This window comes from Schistocerca piceifrons, chromosome 1 (assembly GCF_021461385.2).
Source record: "Schistocerca piceifrons isolate TAMUIC-IGC-003096 chromosome 1, iqSchPice1.1, whole genome shotgun sequence".
Lineage (NCBI taxonomy): Eukaryota > Metazoa > Arthropoda > Insecta > Orthoptera > Acrididae > Schistocerca > Schistocerca piceifrons.
This window is the reverse complement of record NC_060138.1, coordinates 587,625,809-587,648,317: the sequence shown is the minus strand read 5'-3', so window position 1 is coordinate 587,648,317 and position 22,509 is coordinate 587,625,809. Positions and strand designations below refer to the sequence as shown.

At 42.0% G+C, this 22,509-nt stretch overlaps 1 protein-coding gene across 3 annotated transcripts in view; it reads left to right on the top strand.

Moving 5' to 3' along the window:
- LOC124802860 (protein SERAC1) overlaps nucleotides 1-22,509 on the top strand; it is a 126,915-nt gene that overhangs the window by 5,247 nt on the left and 99,159 nt on the right. The gene's annotated exons all lie outside the window — the stretch shown is intronic.

Below are 22,509 nucleotides of genomic sequence, written 5' to 3'. Positions count from 1 at the left end.
ACGATAGTACAGTTTGGCACACGAAAAACCGGCCCCCAGTACAGACTGCTTGCCAATTAAGCAAGAAATGTTGCCCACCACGAGCAGATACAACAGCAAATAGACAAACATGTAAGAATTAGATAGTAAAGAAATAACAAATAACCTAATGCAGAGGTCTATATTTATTGAATTGGTCTTGTCTTTTACATTGCATTAGGTGCTGAAAATGACCTCCTTTTTCTTCAATACACTTTTTCGAGGGCCCTAATATGTTAATATACACTTTGCGCAACTCTGCCTTATCAGTTTTCAAAATTTCATTACTGTACTGATTTTGTTCTTCAGGTCTCCTAACGTTACTGAGTTATTTGACTACACTTTTCCTTTAGATTGTCCCACAGATAAAAGTGAGAAGTGGTTAGGTACCGCGAATAAGCGGCCAAACTCCTTTACTGACAGTAGTTTCTTCTGTGAATCTTTCATGAATTCGAGAGATTGACTCGCGTGAAGTGTGACAGATCGCCCCATCCACTATACGTACGTTCATGGAGGGTCAATGTGCGTAAAATTCCACCAAGATTCACATACACACAGCAGTGCTTACTGTGGTTTCAAAAAAATATGGCGCCATCAATTTGACTTGCTGACACAGCACCCCACGTTTCCCTTTTTTTCACCGTGAAGAGGTTCCTCATTAATAGTATAGGGATTGTTTGTTGACCAGTATCTGCTGTTCTGGGAATTCACATGTCCTGTCAGATGGACACAGGCTTCATCACTCATAAGATTCAGCAGCGCATCCAACATTCCACACTCAGTTGCTTGACATAGCCAAATACAGTAATTCACACGTTTTACCTTATCTTCCTCCGCCTCTAAATTTTTATTCTTTGGTGCTTTCTGGAAGTTTTACGTTTTGGAATATCTACGCATTTCCTCTGCCGCTATTAAAGCCATTACAATGAAACGTCGTTGGAGCATTGAAGATACGATGCAAAATCCTGCGGAACAGGTATTCCCTGAAGTTGTTTTAATGCACATACCTGATATTAGTAAATGTGAGTAAATTATTTTTCAAGACTTTCCGAAGTAAAAAAAATTTCTCATCGAAATAATAACACTGATTACATTTTGCTTGTTTGTGTATAAAATTTGATCCAATTGCTCTGCAGAAAGTTGGACTTCTCTAACTATATTTACCTTACTGCATTTATTTATACGCACCTCCGCCCTTTAAATACCTTACGCACCATAATATTGCAAAAATAAAACTACACAATTATACACCTTGTTTTATTTCAGCCTTTTTATGGCTTATTTCGTTTTGGAGAGTTGGCAAGACTGCCAGGTAGCGGTAGTATAGTAGGCTGCATGCCTGCGTCCAGAGTGACAGCACTATAAACAAACCTTCTGTTGTACCACTCGCGAACTGGAACTTGGCGCGCTGTGAGTGGCCCTTGCGGTGAGGGGGAGAGCGAGGGTTTCGTGCGGGGCGAAGTAAGGTGTGCGATATGGAACATCAAGTAGGCACCACGAACCACTGTTTTCGATTTTCCACGAAACAGTAATGTGCACGATGGAGGTAATGATTAGTATTTAACTATCGAAACGGAGAGTTTCAATCGACATGTCAGATAACCGCCCCACCATTCATTTTAGAAACAATCGTGAAGATAATAGCGCAACAATACACTCCTCAGCGACTGCAGAGCTCAGTGACAATACAGTCTAACTCCAGCGAATAGTACGCAGTACAGTTGTCAAAGTAAGGCATGGCGCGAGGTCTCCGATCGCTGCTGGGTGCTACCAATCAGATGTAGGAAGTCGACGCCCCAAGTTACGCTTAGTACGTTCTGTGTGACGATGCTACGCCAGAAGCGTAACTGTTAAGTGCTACAAGAAACCATGTGCACCGATTCGGATGAAGGGACTGTCTGTAGTGTGAAAGTGGAAAGGAAGTAGATCTTAACTGTACTATACGGCCCCAAGCGACAGACGTCTTATTACTGCAGTTGAGGAGAATGGGACGTAGTGGACTATTGTGAGACGAAAACGCTTCTGACAACAATGGAGCGCCAATGAGAAGCGGTTCTACAACGGTGCATAGCTTTTCCACAACAGAAAGACAAAACCAGACAAGAATTTCAGTTTATTATTTTTTATACAAACTGTATTGTATGTTTTTATACTTCGGATCTGTTACCACCTTAGAACGAGACATCATGAACCTGGCCAGAGCGGCACAAGTGCACCATAGCTACTTGCTGTGGCGATTTGTGGCTGAAAAAATTCGTAAGGCAGTCAGTCAGCCTGAGTAGTTACAACTGTGACAGAGTAAATAAGAGAATTTGTAATAGATCAAAACCACTAAAAACGTTTTTTTTCTATTGCCCAAATAAAATAACATGGACTCTTTTTGTTGTCATCAATATAAGAAGCTTCAGGAGATCCAAAAATTAAATAGATAGAATATCACGAAGAAGAAATTGTAAGAAGTGGTGTTAAATTAAATGTTCTTATGAGCTGAAAGATATGAACTGCAAATAGAATCTTCCAATAGATTGCAAAAGCGCAGGAAAACAGTAATTCTCTTCTAATGAAGGCGTTTGAAAGGAAAGATTTAGTGTGGCATGCTCAGTAAGCAAGTCTCAGTTACCCAGAGATAACGACCAAGGAAAATACCAGCAACCATTTGTAATTAAAAAAATTAAAATTATTTTACCAACGAACATGTAATTAACTTCGAAAGCCAAAGTCACTTGAGAACAAGCATAATGGACGCTTTTGACCTGAATGGGTAGGAAAGTTTTCAGTTTGATATCTTCCATTGAAAGTACAGTTGCAAGATCTACACACACACACACACACACACACACACACACACACACACACACACACACGTGCACATATTCAGAACTTGATTGGCCCGAGTGAAGTACGCATACACTCGCTTTAACGGTCAGCTTTTCAGTAGCGAAGCCCAGCCGAGTCACATTGAGGGATTACGGCAGGGAACGTGAGTCGGCAGCCACTACGTGGTAAACTTAGAGCAATATAGTCTATAGTAGGCAGTATAATCCAGCCCCTATTGAGAACACCCCACACGCCACTGTTACACGATCTTCGCGTGCAGTTCGATCGCCGATGGAATGAAGAGGAGGACGAGTTCAACTGGCAGACGTTGCAGTCGTACGAAATACGCTTCGATCGCATCACGCTTCCTGTGCCCGTTTTCTACCTTATTCTTCTCTTCGCTGTCCAATGATTTGGATGTTTTTGCTTACTGCCGTTAAGAAAATAGGTAAAATTCATCTAAATATTCTGTTTATGAGAAGGTTGTGCGGAAATTTAGACTGTTAATAAAACAATGGAGCAGTTGAAGCAAATTTATTAGAAATACAACTATACCGTTGTATTAGTTCTCCCAGTAGTCATCATTCAGATTTTTTGCATTTCACGTATCTTATGTAGGAAGGCAAAAACCATCTCTCTGGCTGCAGAAAGTTTTTTTTTTTTTTTTTATTAAAACGACGACTGATTTCACGTCAATTTAGGCACGTCCTCAGGTGACCTGAACAAGTTTTAGAAAGGAAGTATTTCACAAGTTTTTTTACACTGCCATAGTAAATATTGTTATATGGATTAGAATAGCCCTGTACATTACGTATTTACATAAATTGTGTATACAACACTAATTTACGCTTCCTGAAGCCTCCCTCGTCGTTCACGTCACTGACAAATTAAAACCCGCTAGAAGCATTCGTCTAAGTGTTAAAAATGGGGTGTGCCCAAAAACAACATGAAACGAGTATTTAGGGAGGAGAGAATAAAATAGGCTCTGCAAAGTGAGCGAAAATATATATCAAACACTAATAAAAACATAATACAAGGTATATCAGAAAGAATCATCCGATTTGGCACGTCTATATTTCTGAAACTAATAATCATATACGATGAATTTTGTTTTTTGACGAACGGGAAACTCAAAAAGATGTTTTTCTTACCTTTTCATACGTGTTCAGTATGCCCCCCTTGGGATACACGGCATATATCTGTCTGGTATTCAAATTGTTACCACACTGCAGCGTGCATATCTGAGTTACAGCTTCCACAGCTGCTGTTATGCGATGTCTCAGATTCATTGTTGTTGGTAACGGAGAGACATAAACAGAGAGTCTTTTATAAACCCCCATCACATACAGTCAGGTCTGATGACCTTGGAGGCGAGTAATGTAAGGATGAATCATTTGGTCCAGTGCAACCGATCCATCGATCAATAATCCTTTGATTTAAAAATTCCTGCACTTGCAGATGCCAGACGCTGTAGCGAGCCTCCTGAGAGCTCACAACATACTACTTTATGTTCGTTACCATTTAATAATAGGATCGGAACATATGGGGCCCTGCGTGCCGCCCCACAATGTCAGTATTGGCTCTTGAGCAAAGTTCATGACCACAGGTTAAAAATGTACAGTCTTTATTTTCCGATCGTTTCAGTCTTATTTCCTGGGCTTCAGAGTCGACAGATTTCTCCTCATTCGTTTTGTATCAGTGGTATGAAGGATGAGATAAATAATTTTGTTGGAAGCAGTTGACATTTCAAGTAGCATAGAAGGCCAAATGCATTATATTATACACACTGCTCCATCAGGAGTGGGAAACGTTTTGCTGAAACTTTGCACATCAAAATGAAGGTTGTGGATGTCGTGAATATGCAGTAAACTGAGTATGCAACATGTAAGCCCTGGGTTTTGGAAACGAGCGAGGAGGGTCAGCGGCTAAGAGACTGGTCCTGTAGTCCACAGCTGAAAACATATGTTTACGTGGCCAAACTGATTGAGATTCCCCAACCAGACGAATGCTGCGATGTTTCCTTAGACAATTTGAAGGTCGAATTTTTACTGCATCTTTTACAACTGAGAGATTCAACACCAAACCCTTTCTTCCTCCACTCTTAGGTTTTGATGTACTGCGTGCAACCATGTTGAAGTTTTGAGCTTCATTCGCCATCAGCTAATGTTCCTATAGAAGTATAAGAAATCAGTGCGTGAATATTCAGTAAAAATACCTTCCGGTAAAGTTTGACAACCATTATGCAGTATGGACAACTGAATGTTGAAGATAAAAGAGCAAAATGAAATATGAAAACAGTATAGCTAAAATTTGTCCCTCACACTGGTAAGATTTGGAAATCAACAGCACAACAAAAAGTGTTTGAACCCTGAACTTTTGGTGAATTAAATGTTTGCAAACAGGGCGTTCCCTGTATAGACAAGAGCCAAAAATGGTGGAAATTTGTGGTAAAGTCTTATGGGACCAAACTGCTGAAGTCATCGGTCCCTAAACTTACACACTATTTAACCTAACATAAACTAATTTACACTAAGGACGATAAACACATCCATGCCCGAGGGAGGACTCGAACCTCCGACGGGGAGAAGCCGCTCGGACCGTGACAAGACGCCCGAGACCACGCGGCTACACCGCGCGGCAGGCGAGAGTCAATTGTCCTTTGTGCTGAGCTGTTGAAAGTGGGCAACTTCGAAGAGTCGCAACCAGATGTGGCTTACATAGACTGTTTAAATCGCTGAAGGGTCCCAGCGATTCATCTTTGGAAATATCGTGCTCTATCTGTGCACACATTACGTACGAAATAAAACATTTTAGTTATCTTCATTTGCGTAAACATATTATTACTTCCATAGTTACCATGATTTGGTTCAAATGGTTCAAATGGCTCTGAGCACTATGGGACTTAACTTCTGAGGTCATCAGTCCCCTAGAACTTAGAACTACTTAAACCTAACTAACCTAAGGACATCACACACATCCATGCCCGAGGCAGGATTCGAACATGCGACCGCAGCGGTCGCGCGGTTCCAGACTGTAGCGCCTAGAACCGCTCGGCCACTCCGGCCGGCACCATGATTTGGATACGGATTCCATTTTCAATAGCCGAAGTGAACGAAACCCATTATTTATTATTTAATTATTTTGTTTAAAATGGAATGCATTCCCGTAACATGTCCAGTATGGAAACAACAAAAGACTGACACAGCTCAGAGGCAACTATACCTTTTATTTTGTCGTTTAAAAAGTATGTGGTAACTTCAAGGTATGACGTCTACAAAACATTAGCGATGGAAACGTTTCCATACATTTCAAATTGGTTTTCACATGAAACGACATGGTCGTTGTCCATTGTCTTTACAGGGGCTAGTTGAAGAAATCAGGACCCGATTCTTAGGTTAACTGATCTACGTAACGAAAACTTTTTTTTTTACTTCAATTAAAGTTACATGCCAGAAGCGACAAGCAAATAAAGCGGTAGACTTCGATATTTTTAGGCGTCGTAACACCGCCTTCTCCTATACTTACGTAATTTTTACATAGATCTTATTCAGAGCAGCTTGTCAGATTGTGGAACGTGTTAAAGAGGTCCCAAAGTCTTACGTATTTTCAGCAGATTGTACGACTAGATTTACAACGTCCGTCCAATGAGTTCCGAGACGGATTTTATTCCTGGCGTGCAAGTGATATCAGCGAGGTAACTATAGTGGCAGTTTGAACTAACAACTGTAAACAACAGAGGGGCATTGGACCAGTCAGTTGTGAGCACGCAGCGTTAAGTAGTGGGTGTGCGGCCGAAGGGTGTCGAAGTTGTTCTGTAACAAATCGCAGTGGAGCAACAAACTGAACATCTCTGAAACAAATATTCTAGATATTCTCTAGAATGTTTTGATGAAAAGTGTGTGCATAGTTTGACCCGCACAGCCTGACTCTTGAGCAAAAACGTGTGTCGCGACTTCACTCGAAAGAAAAAGCGGAAAATTTTTCTTGGAAAAAATCATCACGGGTGGTGAGGTTTGGTATTGTCAATACGAAACTACCACAAAATTACAAACTGCGGAATGGATCTCTGGTGGTTTGCCAAGATCAAAGGCGGAGTAAATGCGACGCACAACTTGAAAGAAGGACTTTTCTGACAGCTTAACGTGTCATACAGCCAAGTGGAGGGAGACTATGCAGAACAGCTGACGGTCGAAACCATCATCGTAACTTTGCTCTATGTATTATTAATTCAAAAAATGGTTCAAATGGTTCTGAACACTATGGGACTTAATTTAAGAGGTCGTCAGTCCCCTATAACTTAGAACTCCTTAAACCTAACAAACCTAAGGACATCACACACATCCATGCCCGTGGCAGGATTCGAACCTGCGACCGTAGCGGTCGCGTGGTTCCAGACTGTAGCGCCTAGAACCGCTCGGCCACTCCGTCCGGCTTTATTAATTCAGCATCGAAACTTTTTGAACTGGCAGAGTAGGTGTATCTTTAAAGGCTGAAGATTCGGCTGTCACGCGTGACTCAAAGTCTAAGGAAGGTTCTTAGCTACTGCTATTTCGGGCTGCTACGAGTCAAGTATGAACAACTGTTTAGTGTACATTATATATGACTGTGTAGTACAGGGGTCTGTAATGAAAGTGTGTAGAGTGTAGTGCGTTTCTGTCGATGACGGCCATTATGGAGAAGAGGGAAATGGTGAACATGGTGCCTGCTCTCGGACAGGACCTAAGCGGCTGCCTAGATTAACCACTACAGTCGATAGACGGGTCACCATTCACCTCACTCCCTAATGTTTATAGAGGGATCTGGAATTTAAAGCATATCGCAGAAACAGGGGGAAAGTCCCATACTACTCGAATACTGTACCTGCGATAAATCACTGGAAACAGTAAGAACCACGAAATATTTAGGAGTAACTGATCGGAGCAAATTAAAGTGGAACGATTACATAAAACTAGTTGTACCAAAAACCAGATGCCGGGCTGAGGCTCATCAGTAAAACCTTAAGCAACTGTAATTTACAATATAAGCTGCTTACAGTTACCTAATTCAGAAATCGGAATATCCGTTCTGTGTAGGCTCAAAATATTCTTCTATGTTAAGTTTGCAGTGACAAAAATTTCTAGGTCGTCAGGGCTCCACTGCGTTAATATGGCAGTTGGCAACTCTTGCTTGTGCCTGTCAGCATGGGTAGGTTTCCGACTAACTGTGTATCCCACGATTCCATCAGTCTTTCTGTAGATCACTGCATCCAAATAAAAGGAAGTTTCTTATCACTTTCAATCGCTGTCAATAAACTTAATGCTAGAATGAAGAAAATTAAAACATTCGAGAAACCGGTTCACGGGATCTACTCCACGTGTCCAGATCATAAACGTATTTTCAAAAACAGGTAGGTTTCAAAGTTGTATTCCTTGGTGCACAAAGCAAAAGTCCTTCAAGAACAAGTTTGCAAGTGGGGTGAGAATGTGCTTCCCACAACCAGTCAATAGTACTGTTCCTTTTGTTCTTTATTGTTGGTTCATCCCACTCGCCCCGTATGGCCGAAAGGTGAGCTCTCTGCGGTTTAAACATTCCACTCTTCTTTCAAATAATTTTAAAATATTTAGATCAGTACATATAAAAAGATGAAACAGTTACATTTGATTTTACAGTTATTAAATAGGTGATTTTCGCGAATGATATTCAAAAATATCACAGCTGACGTTTTTTCTCGTTTTCAAAGGAGAAGGATCTCAGAAGAAGCTCTGCACGTTCACGGAAATTGATAGGTGGATTGAATTGCAGGGAGAAGGGAAGAAGATGCATGGGGGCGGAGACCTCGTGTGTGGTACGCTACTAGGAGAGGTTTGTTTCTTTGGAAGAAGATGTGATGTTTTTGCAAGTGTAGTTGTATTTGGATGCGTCAGTATATGCGCGGCAGCGTAAGACGTATCGAAATTAGAGAGGAAACGATGCGGTTGTTGGACAAGAATTTCCTTTTAGTGTAGGATACACAGGGGTGTTTAGTATGTGCGAAATGGAGCGAGAGTTTGAGAAGACTGTAAGGAATCTACCTTGGAGGGAGGTAAATATATCCTGAAAGGGAGCCAGAGTGCATGGTATTCCAGGATTTGGAGGGTGTAATACAACTTGGGTAACACTGATATCCCAGAAACACTACCATAGAGGAGGATAGTTCGGATTAGTGTTTTTAACATGGGAAGGGTAGTGGAGGGTTTCGAACTCTACGGGTGGCCGTTTAAAAGTTTTAGTCTACTATAGGCTTTTGCTGCAAGGCTTTCCATACTACAAGGTGGGAAAAATTGAACTAGCCAGGAAAAGACTACTATTTTATGCACCTTAAGGTGTCATCTTTTAAAGTCTTGTTTCATAGAGAGAGAAACGTTTCTCCTGCTGTTTCTACTTCTGTTTCCAGAGTCAGGAAGTTGGATTTTACGGTAGACAACCAGTGTATTGCGTTAAGGCTAAAACTGACACAGCATCTGCTGCATGCATCTTATTCTTTCAATGGCCTATACAATGCTCATAAAAGAATAAAATAAAAAACTAGAGACGACGCTCCTACGCGGAGTGTATGAACAGTAAATCTAACTGCGACAAGGATGCTGTGGGAGGCAGTAAACTGGCCATTTTCCAATAAGATCGAGAGGGAATCTCTGTCTAGAAATGTGTAGTTTTCAGCGCTTTGGGCCTTCGAAATTTGCGATGAGTCCAATCTTCTAATTGCGTTTGCTATCCTGATTAGTTATGCAACTCATTCATCATCAGTGTAATGAGGACGTAGGGACTGCGCCTGCAGAACGCCTAATATGTTGAGCAGGAAGTAACCTGATCATTTCTCAACACGCAGCCTATTTTAGGAAATGTGCAGGAGTGCTGTTTATTAGGCGCAGTCCATGCATTCACTTAACACTGTTGGTTACTAGGTTGAGTAACTATTTGAGTAAAAATCCCAAGAAGCTTTGACGCCGCCGTTGTCAATGCTAGAATCGTCAGAACCTGAACCACGCATTTCCAGCAGGGGTTCCCTCTTGTAAAATGCCGTCCGTACAGCATATCAGGCACTGTAGTTTATTTTTTTAATGTACCTTACGTAGCCCCGTCGTCTGTCGTTCGTATCACTTCGGCGAAACTGCATCAGTGATTTATTCGAGGACGTTTAAATATTGTCATCCTGATTTTACGATCCGGCGGCTAACCAGACAAGGCTATCCTGTCTTTAGTCTGATTTGATCCTGTTCTAGGCGCTACAGTTTGGAACCGCGCGACCGCTACGGCCGCAGGTTCGAATCCTGCTTCGGGCATGGATGTGTGTGATGTCCTTAGGTTAGTTACGTTTAAGTAGTTCTAAGTTCTAGGCGACTGATGACATCAGAAGCTAAGTCCTATAGTGCTCAGAGCCATGTGAACCATTTTTGATCCTGTTCTCGATACCTTCCTGTATTCTCTTAATTTCTTCGTTTCTGCGTAACAGGTGGATTTAACTTCCCTTATAACCTGTTTCACAAATTCCAATGTCTACCCAACAACTTTCGCCATATTCATCTCCTTCCTGTACCATTCTAGGAAGTTCCACTAACCTCTGTCTCTCGTTGGTAGGCATTTCCTGCAGACTTTTTTTTCTTTCCTATTCTTCATTTCGTACGTGATTTACGCAGTTAATTTTTAAAATTCTCCTGATGTACGGCAACTTTTGATATTTCTAGTTCCTTCTTCCTTGTTTTTCTCGCGTTTCACATGCATTCTGTGCTGCGCTCGGGAAGATCTTCCTTAATACCACGTCGATGATTGACACATTAGCTGAAAGAAATTTTCTTCTCGTGCTTCAGTCGATCGATATTTCCTTTACTGTGGTCACCTTTCAAAGTCTTTTTTCATAGAGAGGAAAAAAATTCCTCATGCTGTTTCTACGTCTGAGTGTTTATAGCTGTGGGAAGTTGGTTTGTTTCTATAGCATTTTCCGTAACTTTCACTAACGCTTTAACTATCTTTAAACCACACTCTCTGCTAAATGGAACTTCTCTGACTACACTAGTAAAATTTGACAGGCGTGAGCCATTTGCAGCAATTGTTTATTTCCCTGTAAACACGCACCTGATCCGTTTCGACACATGCCAATATTCCTTGAAGTTGTGGCTTGTTTATCTGGATATGTGTGGAAAGTTCCTATGGGACCAAACTGCTGAGGTCATCGGTCCCTAGGTTTACACGCTACTTAATCTAACGTAATCTAACTTACGATAAGGACCACACGCAGACACACGCACCCATGCCCGAGGGAGGACTCGAAACTCCGACAGGGGAGCCGCGCGAACCGTGGCAAGGCGCGCGAGACCGCACGGCTACCCCGCGCAGCGCTTGTTAATTCTCAGTTGTTAGTAAAATTATATCAATCATCTTATTTTTTATGTATCTGTGTGAAATTGAACAAATTACAGTTTACGTTTTTTTTTTTTGCTTAAATTTACTGAGGCACATCCGATGACCTGAATTACAAACACATATTCACTTGAATGCAGTATTTCTAACTTACATTTTGTGCTATTTACTTCCAGGCTTCAAACAGTTCTGTTGCTTGCGCTTTCTAGCTCAAGTATATTTTATTACTTACACGATGTGTTTATGGTGTTATACGTGTATTGCTGCTTGCCGGTGAAGCTGTTCTTTTGCCTAGCCAAAGACATGAAGCAGACACAACACATCCACGCATAAGCTCTGACTAAAGGTATCACATAAATATATTCTACAGTTTGCAACACTACGCAGAACAAACTTTATAATGTGGTGGGATCGAGAGAGCGCAGTTTGTGAGATGTGCTGACAAAAATTCTTAGTGGTTTAGCCAGAAGTATTTGGTTCAAATGGCTCTGAGCACTATGGGACTTAACATCTGAGGTCATCAGTCCCCTAGAACTTAGAACTACTTAAACCTAACTAACCTAAGGACATCACACACATCCATGCCCGAGGCAGGATTCGAACCTGCGACCGTAGCAGTCGCGCGGTTCCACACTGAAGCGCCTAGAACCGCTCGGCCACACCGGCAGCCGCCAGAAGTATTTCACTAGTATGGCAGCAAGAACACGTGTATAACATCAACACACATATACGTAATAAAGCAGAATTATCGAGCAAAACTGCTCGAAGAGCAGAAGTGTTTGTTGCATAGCGTTACGAGTATAACGGCAAAACACGTAAGTTAAAACAGTTGCTTTTAGGTGATAATGTGTATAGTGTTAGGGCACGAAAATGGTTCAGTAAATTAAACCCGAGTCGTGTCTAGCAAAAGGTCAGTTGTTTTTATTCATCTGCACCTGGACAGAATCTAAAACTAATAATTATAATAAAAATAGTAATTTTCTGGGAACAGTTTACTCCAAACAGTGAAGGCTTCCCTGATAATCATTTGTTCATAAATGATGCTTGAATACACATTTTTGAGCTGCAAGTTGGCAATGCGTGTGCAGCGTGATCCTTTGCACTGCATTTCGATTTTGCGTGCAGCCATCATCGCAGACTAGCGGCATGAGTCCATTTACGTTAATCTTTTGCCATTTCGTAAGACACGCGCGTCACTATAGCAGTCTAACCAAACCGCTGGTCAAGGATCAGCAATGGGTCTCGTCCCCTCAACGAACACGCTCGTCGAACTGCGCATGCGTGGGAATGACCGGTGCGGAGATGACGACTCGTGATTCGCCACGCACGTGTCCGGCGACTGGACAAAACCACATGACTCGTGGACCAACTGTAATAACTGCGGGAGTAGCATTCACCACTGCGGATTCTCTCTGTCTCTGTCTCTCTCTCTCTCTCTCTCTCTCTCTCTCTCTCTCTCTCTCTCTCTCCAACAGCTTCAACTCTTCATGGGCTGAGCGCGTGCCACAGTCATTTTCTGGCGTCTCCCCCAGAATTAGATTTTCTGCAGGCGAATTCATGAACGTTTCTCCAGTTAGCTAACTGCCGGTAGAGATCATTTCCCGATATACTCATTCTTTATTGTCCTTGTTGTAACAAGTGAGTCAGAGAGACTATTTTCTCGGAGGCAGAAATCCGTGGTAGTGTAACCAGAGTACAAAAAATGGGCACATACGTACAGAGACCCCAAAATAAAACTCATCTGAAAAATGTTTGTAAATGTTTGTAAGGCCACCTCGCTCAGCTACCGGGCGTTGCAATTTTGACGAAAGTTTCTGCAAAACCATTTCTCTAGTGAAATACGGCGTGGAGATTTCGACAAAATCCCAAAGCCGCTTAGCTATGTAATAAATATTTATAAACATTTCCCGGGTTAGTTTCTCTTTGGCCAATCTGTAACAACAATCAGTTGCTATACCATTTCACTCTCCCTTCTGTTAATGTTTACAAATGGCTCTGAGCACAATGGGACTTAATTCTGAGGTCATCAGTCCCCTAGAACTTAGAACTACTTAACCTAACTAGCCTAAGGACATCACATACATCCATGCCCGAGGCAGGATTCGAACCTGCGACCGCAGCGTTCGCGCGGTTCCAGACTGTAGCGCCTAGAACCGCTCGGCCACACCGGCCGGCGTTAATGTTTAGAAATGTTTCACAGAATATCTAATGACAGGCTTTATCCCCACACTGCACTAGGTGATTTACAGGCTCGTTCGAGGTTGGAGCTCCTTAAAAACAGCGAAAGCCGAACATAATAATCAAAGTTTAACTATTCTAAAACAGAATATCCTTGCAATATTTTCTGCCTCATTTTCAACATATTAATTGTGGAACTTTCAGTGCTTCATTGGAAATCACATCGCAGCGTTATGAATATCCTGTTCCCTCCTACCGATAGAGGTGCCACGCTGGTGTGGAATCCAGAAACAGACGGCCAAGCCACCGAGATGAAGGTTTTTCGGTGTTTGTTCAAATACTTTCGGTCGCAGACCGAGGAAGCTCTTCTTATAATGAATCTATTTTTATGTTCTTCTTAAAGATAGCTACAAGTCGGTAAATACAGAATATTTGACTGATATACAGAACGGATGAAAAGAGAATCTGAAATTGACACAAACAGGTGAGAAAGTTTTGCATTTACTGTTGATTAGACTGCAAAACTGTCATCGCCCGAGCCCATTTCCACTCTTTGCTAGACCGTGAATTTACACGCTGAGGAAAGCCTGCAATAAATAATAAAGCGTTGGCGTAAAACTGATACACGACAAATGATAATGATATATGTCAGTAATCGTATAGACTCGAGTAACCGCCATGAAAGACTAAAGGTATTTACGCTCAGAATATGACACTTCGAATCGCTGATGATGTTTATCGCAATGCATAAAATCGTGAAGATTTTATATCTATACACAGTCGACCGTAGTACTGAAAACCTCGCAAAATTTCAAAACTGCTTCAGTATAGCCAAAATGGGTGTAGGCTGGCTCTTCCGATAACGATTTTTATATCAAAATCTAAAAATTCCAAATGACGGATCCAGGACGACGAAAACAATCTGTAAGAAATTAATGAATCCTACAAAAAATGTTTTCTGTGTGTATTTTTAATTGTAATGGTAAACTTCATTACAAAACTGCACCTGTACTCTCTTTACTACAGAAAATGCATATTAGTAAAGAAAATTGAAAGTCTTATAAGTCTTCTTGATCTTCTTACTGCTTATTGTTCTTCATCTTCATTTCTTTCTTCATCTTCTTCCTCACTGACATTTGTATCCTCTGCATCACGCGCAGCCTATGCTTCCTCTGCAGCAGGCACCAAGAGGGCAAAAGCTTCCGACGACAAAGTTTTCGCTTGGAGATGGTTTCTACAAAGAAGAAATATAGGGATCGGTTGTCGCCCGCAATTTCCATAACATCTCCTCCATATATTTCACGAGGGAAGACTTTCGAGCAAAGCGTTGTTGGTATTGTCTTATTAACTTGTTTGTTGATTCCTGCGCATCTTCCGACAGCTGACTTAGTGGGAAAAGTGTAGAATCAATAACGCCCGGTCCGTCGCACAAGAGTCTGTGGACGTCTATTGGCATATTGTTTCATGAGTAGCTTTGGAGATAATGCCTGACTGTTGTAATGACGTAGCGTCGAAAGTTTTCGACGTCAATTTCAATTTTCTCAGTGTAGATAAAGGCATTTTGCAACTGTTGCTTAACAAATGGCCCAAAGTCGGTTTTAGGGCTAGTAGCTGGATTTTAAAATCGATTTGCAAAGATAATAGTACATACTTATGGACGGAATGAAAAGAAGGGCCGGCCGCTGTGGCGAGCGGTTTTAGGCGCTTCAGTCCGTAACCGCGCTACTGCTACGATCGCCCGGTTCGAATCCTGCCTCGAGCATGGATGTGTGTGATGTCCTTAGGTTAGTTAGGCTTAAGTAGTTCTAAGTCTAGGGGACTGATGACCTCAGATGTCATGTCCCATAGCGCTCAGAGCCATTTGAACCATTTTTGAAAAAGAAGGGAGAATGTCGTGGAATCTAAAACTTATATTTTTGTTTTGCTCGTGTTTTATAATTTTCTTGCTTGCATTCCGGTAAGAAGTTAATTAGCAAATACCAGTTGTTAATAACGATTAAATGATGAAATAAGTGTTCGCAATTAAGAACATACCTTCTGGAATAGCCTCTATGTAACAAAAAATTCGGTCTGATTTCTCTGAACAAAAATATTTGATCCGAACGATCCCAGTACTTTTGCAGCCCGGCTAGCTCTGTGCTCGGCTCTCAAACGAAAGCCGCGTTGGACTTGAAATTCAACCTTTTGGAAGGAACGGCTGGCCGCTTCCAAGACCGAGATTCATTAGTCTTAACATCACTCTAGTCAACCTGTTAAACGAAACTTCTTAACTCCAAAGTTTTCTTTTGATTTATGGTCACTTTTTTGGGATTCCGATCCAAAATGCGATGTAAAAATTATAGCGAGAACTCAAATACTATGGCATGAAAGTGAGACGTCTCCATCGAGAGCAAACTCTAAAATTAGTATATTTCTTGTTGAAAAATAAATTTGGATCATGTGACAATAACCACTTCTTCTACAAATTAACTAATATGTAGAAGCAATTACAGCATTATATACGAATAATAGGGGAGAGAGGTATTGTCCCAGTAGGGAGGGAGCCCCGGAAGGTGAACTTTTTGCTTTAAGTTTTGTCAGTTGACATCCCAAGCGGTGCTTTTCGAATCAAATAAGTGAACTTACTGAGCGAGCAGTGCCAATATTGGAGAACACGTTGCTATGTTTGTACCGTGCTGTTTATTTTGTGCCCTTCTGTTTCTTATTTCTATTATCTGTCCCAGGGGCGATCAAGGGGGGAGGGGTGCTAATTTGGGGGGGGGGGGAGGGGAATGGAATATCGCTTAACAAAAGGAGAGTTGGGGCACTCTACCTATAAATTGGTAAAATTTGGCGTTGCTTAAAGTAGTTTTTGGTAACTGTTTTGAAGTTCAGGGTAAAAAATGTGTTTTAATAAATAATAAGACGCCTATTTCAAGTTAAATGATATTTATTGGTTTTGATAGTAAGCTATTTGCCACTCTTATTCTTTTGTTAAAATGTATTTGAAATACACTGTAATCTATATTGCTACATAATTATTAAAAAAATGATTGAATCTGTTGGAGTAATATATTCGCTGATTTCTGAAGTCATTTTACCCAGTGTAATACGATACTCCATGGCGGAGGGGGGGGGGGGGGGGGGCGGCTATAGCCCCCGTAACCCCCCCCCCCCTTGCCACCGTCCTCGATCTGTCCATATTGTACTTCGTCATATAGTCAGCTTTTACTGTCAGCGTGCATACTGAACTTTAATGCTGTTTATATTATTAATTACTTTATACATGAAGACCTCGGCTGTAAACAATGGTAAGAGACACTCGACGAGAACCGCAGATATCCCGTGTGGTAAATGGCAGCTTTGTAAGGATGTGTGCATGTGAACAGTAGTAAGTCCCAAGAACATAGTTGCTAGCAGAAGTAACGTGTACGGTGTTCGTGCCAGCAAAAGGCTTTTTTTTCGAACGAGCCGGCCGGTGTGGCCGTGCGGTTAAAGGCGCTTCAGTCTGGAACCGCGTGACCGCTACGGTCGCAGTTTCGAATCCTGCCTCGGGCATGGATGTGTGTGATGTCCTTAGGTTAGTTAGGTTTAATTAGTTCTAAGTTCTAGGCGACTGATGACCTCAGAAGTTAAGTCGCATAGTGCTCAGAGCCATTTGAACCAACCATTTTTTTCGAACGATTTGTGCAAATCTATGAACAATGTGGATAACTACGACTCTGATAAAGGTGCTGAATATGGTTCGGAATGCACATGCGCTTCAGAAGTTGTTGCTATCCAGATAAATGTGAATAATTCTTTAGACAAGTAAACAATTCATTATTTCAAAAACTGATAACGCAAATTTTAGTATCATAAAGAGAAACAATGCGGACCATAAAAAATTGTATTTTTGAGAGTAAACTGGTAAGTCAACGGTATCTGATCTTGAGTGCACTTGGTTTGTAAGTAAGCAATGTTAAGTAACCATTGGCGTATTTTTAAGAGTAAAATTGTGGATAAAATTTACGATTTCAAATGTCTGTCGTTACTCTAGGAGTATTTGAGAACGATGGCTAATCTGAATGAAAAACATCACAATGAATTTACTTGGAGTATCTTTCTTATGAGTATTGATTGAAGCTTTACTGTGCAGTTTCTCATAACAGCCAAATTGTCTCTTACAGTTGAGGTCTTCATATATTTGTAGAGACTTAGGGCCCCCCACACGCAGCGACTCAAAAGCAACTCGTTGCCGACGTGAGTTGGTAACTAGTCGGCAGTGAACCACTTCCTGTGTAGTTTAATAGGTCACCGCACTCGGTGCAACTGCAGAGTGACTCCCCAGTCAATCGCTTACGTTGCCAACCAGTTTTCAGAGACTCAACGCCCGCGTTGCCGCGTCGAACACAGTTCTCTCTTGGTTTAATTTGAAGATGAACGAACAGGTTGTGAATATTAGCTTTGTAGGAAAAGTCGAAAACCTCTCGTTTTTATACAACTACAAGCTCCCAGGCGACAGCAGGAGAGATTCGACAGAAAAAACGGGGCGTGAAGTGGGTAAAGAATTTCATATTACATGTGTAGTGAGCTATACATCTATTGCTTAAAATAAAATTATCGGTACGCCAATGGAAACAAATGTGCAAAAATTGTAAATCATACAGCCAGCATTCTTTTATGTGACTAGCAGCTTTTGTCAGTCTGTAAAATTAACGGTAGAAACGAACAGTGAAAGGTAACAAATCTCCGATACGTGTAACTAAATTGGTGTTGTCGTACAAATGTCGACGGTACACAAATCACCATCACCACATTTTCGTCTACATAAATCTCAAGATATTTGGGTTTTTTAAATCAAACTAACGGTGTGTTTTGGTGGAAGAAATCAGCTGCACCAAATGACTGCAACACTGTTTAGTCATTCTACAAATATCTATGAATTATAATTTGACTGTTACAGTTCCTTGGCTGCCACATATAGCTTGCAGTTTATATTTCTTTGGCTCTTCGCATGAATCCAGAGTTCTTTCGTTTTCTTATTCGTGTGTGATTACAGAGAACCACGTCTCCCTCTGAGCGCGAATGTGTGCTCGACATGTCGAGAGTAACCAAAGGATTCTCGGTTGCGACGAACGTTCAAATGGCTCTGAGCACTATGGGACTTAACATCTGAGGTCATCAGTCCCCTAGAACTTGGAACTACTTAAACCCAACTAACTTAAGGACATCACACACATCCATACCCGAGGCAGGATTCGAATGCGACGAACGATACTCTCCCTGTCCTCCATGCTCGCTCACGGCAACTGCAGTTTCTCGTTTTTCAGTTGGCCCTTGTGCGGAACTGCGTTGCCAGCTAGTCGTCCTGTCCTTTACTTTTCAATCGCTCCATGGGCGAAAGGCCAAAAAGGAGGCTTTTCGCACACGATGCTCAACGGGTAGCCGTGTTAAGATTGCGAAGGGGTAACAGAGGTCGCTGAATCACGATGTAGGACATTGGATTCTTTTGATCTAAATACTTTTACCGATGGCGACTCCATTGATACAGATGGATCTGTGGAAAAATCAGACATCTCTGTTTAACAGTGGATTATTAACGAAGAGCGGACAGGGATGAAACAACAGACCCAGGAATGGAGGAGAATCAACACATAACAAAAGGAGCAAACCGGTATGATGTGGTGTTGAAATTCTTTATACTCAATAACTCACCACCAATGAAGCTAAGGTCAAAAGTAGACCCAGCGGGAAACAGGAATCACAAGTTCTGATATCCACGACTGTGAAATTGAATTAAACCAGCTGGAAGGAAAAAGATAAGGACCCTCAACAAAGAAAATGTCATACCTAAAAATCATACTAAGGATCCGTTAAAACAGCCATCCAAGCGTGTAGTAATAAGAAAGTTAAGAAAGGTAAACAATATGAAATACTTGGGGATGTAACTTACCGCCATTACCCCACGGGAATCGGAAATTACGGTAGCTGCAGTAGATTCACTTTTTATATTTTTTTTTCATTGTTCATAAAAAGTGCCCTAATCTCTTGTCCTCAAACTCAGACGTACATTAATCAATACCTAAATCCCATTATATTTTGATGATTAAATGAATAACTTGCTTAGCTCGAAAAATGAAAACTTTGCCTCATATGCGTCGAATTTTAGCAAAGTGGCGTAGAACGATACAGATGCACTAGCAGTGTCGCTTATGTTTATTACCTTTGCAGTTCAGCCGATTCCGTTGAAAATTTGCAGTATGACACCACCAGTTACTGGTGAATAAATTTTCATTTTTAAATATATTTTCATTGTAATAATCTACGCATTTTATTTAAATAAATCCAGTATGTAATGTAACATATTCTCAACCAATCACACATTGATGGAATATTTCTTTTTCCAACTGCAGAGTGTTTGCTGTTCTTTTCAAAATATACCAGTTTTTAACTGTTATTTAAGTATTATGTAATAACACCACACACTACATTAATTCTGAAAAAAAAAATTTATTCTATTTTGCTATTTGATATACTTCTGCATCTGACCTATTGTCATTTCACCATGGGATTATAAATTCCTATAGATATAGTAGATTAACTTTTGAATTCGTAGTTTCCTTAATGTAAAGTAGACCTGTGAAAATTAATTGGTGTAGACAGAACTATGTAAAAGTAAAAAGTAATAAGGTTGCTGTTAATTTCTCATAGTTAAATTCACAACTGCAGTATAAATTATCACTTAAGCTGTCGCCATTCCACATTCAGATAAATACGGCTAATTTTTTAAACTGCTATCCAAAATGTTTACTACACAGCATAAAAGATTTTTCTTTGTCGCTTAGTGGTAAATACTAAGAAACAGTAGCCGTAAATTAAATAACAAAGTGCCACCGTAGTACTCTTTTAAATGTCTTCATTATGGGAGCTTTACTTTATCCGTAGTTTTGCATAATATTGCAAGACTTTTTTGCGTTGTTTAGTTTGTTCTTTGTGCATGAACATGGAACGACTTTTCTTCTTTTTAGCTCTATGGCGTACGAATAGCGAGTACTTGCGGTGACTTTGTGTGTGGGCATCTATGAGCGTGCGTAAACGTTTTCGCTGCGAGTACCATTTGTCTCGCTTCTCCGCTCAGCCACTGCCTGACATCGCCTCCACGCGCTGTGCATCACCAATACAATAAAAACAACTGCACGACTATATGATGCTATGCGTCCCTCTGCGAGCGCTACTCGTCTTGACGTCATCGCGTTGACAGTTTCTGGGAAAACGCCTAGCGGACGTCGAAATGGTAGTAATAATTGCAGCAATTAATTCCGCTTGTTGTCTTTCTCCTAATCTCCAGTTAGCTCTTATGGACCAGATACAAAACAGGCTAAGGCTCAAGAACAAACACACATAGAAACTCTGCTGCACTATATATAAACGATATCAAGTACACTCCTGGAAATTGAAATAAGAACACCGTGAATTCATTGTCCCAGGAAGGGGAAACTTTATTGACACATTCCTGGGGTCAGATACATCACATGATCACACTGACAGAACCACAGGCACATAGACACAGGCAACAGAGCATGCACAATGTCGGCACTAGTACAGTGTATATCCACCTTTCGCAGCAATGCAGGCTGCTATTCTCCCATGGAGACGATCGTAGAGATGCTGGATGTAGTCCTGTGGAACGGCTTGCCATGCCATTTCCACCTGGCGCCTCAGTTGGACCAGCGTTCGTGCTGGACGTGCAGACCGCGTGAGACGACGCTTTATCCAGTCCCAAACATGCTCAATGGGGGACAGATCCGGAGATCTTGCTGGCCAGGGTAGTTGACTTACACCTTCTAGAGCACGTTGGGTGGCACGGGATACATGCGGACGTGCATTGTCCTGTTGGAACAGCAAGTTCCCTTGCCGGTCTAGGAATGGTAGAACGATGGGTTCGATGACGGTTTGGATGTACCGTGCACTATTCAGTGTCCCCTCGACGATCACCAGTGGTGTACGGCCAGTGTAGGAGATCGCTCCCCACACCATGATGCCGGGTGTTGGCCCTGTGTGCCTCGGTCGTATGCAGTCCTGATTGTGGCGCTCACGTGCACGGCGTCAAACACGCATACGACCATCATTGGCACCAAGGCAGAAGCGACTCTCATCGCTGAAGACGACACGTCTCCATTCGTCCCTCCATTCACGCCTGTCGCGACACCACTGGAGGCGGGCTGCACGATGTTGGGGCGTGAGCGGAAGACGGCCTAACGGTGTGCGGGACCGTAGCCCAGCTTCATGGAGACGGTTGCGAATGGTCCTCGCCGATACCCCAGGAGCAACAGTGTCCCTAATTTGCTGGGAAGTGGCGGTGCGGTCCCCTACGGCACTGCGTAGGATCCTACGGTCTTGGCGTGCATCCGTGCGTCGCTGCGGTCCGGTCCCAGGTCGACGGGCACGTGCACCTTCCGCCGACCACTGGCGACAACATCGATGTACTGTGGAGACCTCACGCCCCACGTGTTGAGCAATTCGGCGGTACGTCCACCCGGCCTCCCGCATGCCCACTATACGCCCTCGCTCAAAGTCCGTCAACTGCACATACGGTTCACGTCCACGCTGTCGCGGCATGCTACCAGTGTTAAAGACTGCGATGGAGCTCCGTATGCCACGGCAAACTGGCTGACACTGACGGCGGCGGTGCACAAATGCTGCGCAGCTAGCGCCATTCGACGGCCAACACCGCGGTTCCTGGTGTGTCCGCTGTGCCGTGCGTGTGATCATTGCTTGTACAGCCCTCTCGCAGTGTCCGGAGCAAGTATGGTGGGTCTGACACACCGGTGTCAATGTGTTCTTTTTTCCATTTCCAGGAGTGTATTTCGGCACCAGTGCTTTTGTCATGGAAAATATTGAAGAATACACGATTACAGCTGCAAAAGTGAAGAATAAAAAAAAGGGCGGCTGACTTGTTCTTTGTCCTGTTTCGCAATTTAGCGGTCCTATTTCTCATCCTCGACTATTTCTGTCACTTTTTCAACGATCACAGGCAACTTTTATCCGAAAATAGATATAGGAATTCTATATATTGTGTAGCCAAAAGTTTATTCATATAACCTTCTCTAGCTACGATGCAGCCTTGCAAGGGTACTTAGGGACAATCAAAACTGGTCT